The sequence below is a fragment of the Alligator sinensis genome, unplaced genomic scaffold, assembly GCF_000455745.1.
Source record: "Alligator sinensis unplaced genomic scaffold, ASM45574v1 scaffold381_1, whole genome shotgun sequence".
Lineage (NCBI taxonomy): Eukaryota > Metazoa > Chordata > Crocodylia > Alligatoridae > Alligator > Alligator sinensis.
Window position 1 is genome coordinate 1 of NW_005842440.1, and position 3,280 is coordinate 3,280.

Genomic DNA, 3,280 nt, shown 5'->3' on the forward strand with positions numbered 1-3,280 from the left:
GCATCAACAGCTATTGGCAGAAATTGAGGCATGCAGCTGTCATGCAAAAACAGTCACAAAGGCAATTAACACTTCAGGATTTTTTTTTTTTTACAGTAGTTCAACTTCAATTTTTATATACTTGAATGTTAACGGAACTGCTGTTTCTATTCCTTAGGAATATTGTATTTTTTTTTTTTTATTGCCACAAACCGCAACTATTTCATGTCTATGCCCATAGTTTTTGGTCTCTGCAATAAGATTAAGATGTATTACTGGAGCTAGTTGCTTTTTTAATCCGTTTCTCTTGGATGAGTTGGCAGATGGCATGATAAGATGGAGCTATCTCCAGACCCATTTGCTTTATTCTGTCCCTCTTTTTTTTTTTTTTTTTCTTAATTTCTCTTTATTTGTTTCCTGATATGTTTATCTTCTGTTGTTTTGCATTTTTCCTGACTTCTCTTTGATAACTGTCTTCCCCTGTGTACTGTTGGGGGAATGGAAAGGAGAGAGGAGTGTGATGCAGAGTATCCATTTTGTTACTTAGGATTTTAAGCACAGCTGCTGCAGCAGCAACAGAGATGCATGGGTTGATGCTGACCTTGCAGTCCTCTTTATGTGAATTGTTAATGCAGCCAGCTTCATTTGCTACCGGAGAGGCAGGGAGGAAGAGTGGAATTGCTTTCAAGTGGTCTGTTTCTACCTGCTGTCCGGGGAGCTCACTTCTGGTGTGTGGCAAATGGATCTGGGTTCCCTGCAGTTTCCTGTTTTACAGTGTTCCTGTTTTGCTTCCTATCTGTTTTCCAGGTTGGGAGGTACCAGGCCTTATAAAAAGTCCTTTTGAATTGAAGTCTGCTTTTTGTCATCCCATGCCTTGCATTCATTATGTAAAAGAACAAAATCATTTGACAGATCAAAATATGGCATAGCCTATTCTTGCCTCTTTCTTGCTGGTAGTATTTCTTACTCCCTGTCCCTGAGGTATCAGTGTTCTTAATCTTGTCTTTTAGGTAATTAATATATATAATATGTTTTTTTCCCCCCCTCAAACATTCACAAGTCACTTCTGTGCAGTTTAAAAAAATATCTGTAAACTGCTTGAGCTCAAATTTAGTATGGCGCATGTGCATGCATATTTTCTTTAATGTTTTTCTGTTGTTGGTTTTAACATAGATGATTGGAACCACCACCTTTATACTCTGTTATGCGATACAAAATTGTCATTGCCAAATATATTGCAAAGAATTTTACAAATGAGGTATTCCATTGTGTTATCCTCAAATATGTCAGAAGCCCTGTTCATATTGGCAGAGTTGGCTTACAGAAGCCTTGTATGCCAAGTGAGAAAGAAAAGCTGCTATTTTTCTGTCGAAAACCAGTTTTTCTAGTTCAGCACAGTAACTAATGGAATACAAAATAAACTTACTTGGCCTGTAATTTCTTCACCCCCTGCTTGTGATCCAGTTTTTCTTGCCTCGAGTGTAACATACGCTAAATGACTAACTTTAAGCATATGTTAAACAGTGGCATCCCTAACATGCATATCATTCAGCAGGGACTGACAACTGTAAAGAAAAAGTGCTTTTCTGAGATCTTTTTAGGAGTATAAATCTTTTGGCATGTTACCCATTGCTACATTATACATGTATTAACATGGTATAACCAAAACAAAACTGGCAGTATGTTCCCAAAGAAATGATAGGTAAAATTCAGTTTACTGGACAGTTGAGCTTTATTTCCAGGTTTCCCTCCTCACAAATATATTGGCATTCCCTTGTTTTCTTTTGAGCTTTTACTCTGCACTTGTATAGAGTTGACTTTACCTTTTATTGCAGGAAAGTAACTTGTAGGAACTCAAGCTGGAATACTTGACAGGTCCAGGGTACACTATTTTTAGGTCTTCTTAAAAGTTGCTTTCCCTGAATACAGCCTTCACTGTTGCTGAAATCTTGGGATTGAAGGGCTTGAGGCAAGTTTCCATATTCCACAATTAATGATACTCCTGATAACCTAGAGGGGTTTCTGTAGGCTACTGGCACTGAAAATGAGTCCATTTATATTTTCATCCCTTTAGAAAAAAACTGACAGTTTAAGGTATTGTTTTTACTAGACTGATGCATCCAGAAATTCAGAAAATCCTTTTAAGTGTCCAGTCACAGATTTATGATGTAAGCTGTAGAAGTAACACTGTCTTGCTGGGCTCTTTTGGCAGCACTCTGGGTGACATTAGAGGTATGATAGTAATATATCCATGTCCTAAGCATTACTGACTTTGTTTATATCGGTGGTGCTCAACCTTTTGGCCCCTGTGGGCCAGATGGGTGGGGCATGGTGCTGGTCTTCAGGCTGGATCAAGTTCTGGGGGTTCTGCGCTGCCTCCACCTGCCAGGACTGCTCAGGGGCTCCTTGTGGTCCTGCGCACCTGATCTATTGTGCAGAGCTGCCACAAACCTGTGGGACCCTCGCGGACCAGAAGATGTGGCAGCAGGGGCTAGGAACTGAACACACCTGGTTTATATAATTTCTTTATCTGGGCTTATGGTATGGTAACAAAAAGCAGGGAAGACTCACCTTTTCCCTTTCTCCCAGTTATGGCTTTTGGTTGTAGCTGAAGCATTTTGGGTAGGGTGAGGTTTCTTTGTCAGTAAAGTGGTTTGTTTGTTTGTTTGGTTTTTTTGGGGGGGGTTGTGTGTGGGTTTTGGGTTTTTTTTAGAAAAAGATGCAGTGCTACAAAGCTTTTAATCATCTCTATATTGTGGGTTGTGTGTGCTGCTTAAAACCTATGCATCTGTTACCAACCACACTAAATGGCTTGGATCCTTATTAACAGAATGCAAGTGCCGAGGTATGTTAGCTGAAGCATTGACTAACACCAGTTGTAGAACAGGTGTCTTTTTTTTCTAATGAAAAGATTAAAGGGGGAAAAAAAGGCTCTCCATGCATCTGTGTTGCTCTTTGTAGAGTACAGTGCTGCTTAGTACTGATAAGGGATTTTGTGTGTGCAAATTATGCAGTTTATTCTAGGTACCTTTTAATATTGTAAAAAATGCTTTCACATTAGTACTGCAATACAAAGGTGTGTGTATTTATTGTTTGATTTATTTATTTATTTTTAATGTATTATGAGGGATTTTGTGGGGAGAATGGGATATCCACTTAATATGTCATCCTTTAATTTCTTATACACAGAAAGTACCTTCACTTCTGGGATCTGTGTTATGTACCAAAAATTAGAATAGCTGTTTCCTAATGCAAAAGTATATCATTTTAGGAGGTAGGGAGGACTGGTGGGGGGGGGGGG

General features: G+C 39.0%; 1 protein-coding gene across 1 annotated transcript in view; it reads left to right on the forward strand.

The window, feature by feature from the left end:
• The first annotated feature begins 13 nt into the window (after positions 1-13).
• NUMB (NUMB, endocytic adaptor protein) overlaps positions 14-3,280 on the forward strand; it is a 105,555-nt gene continuing 102,288 nt past the window's right edge. Inside the window, exon 1 of the mRNA XM_025211983.1 lies at positions 14-61. The gene's annotated coding sequence lies outside the window, so the exon portion shown is untranslated. The remainder of the gene's footprint in view (positions 62-3,280) is intronic.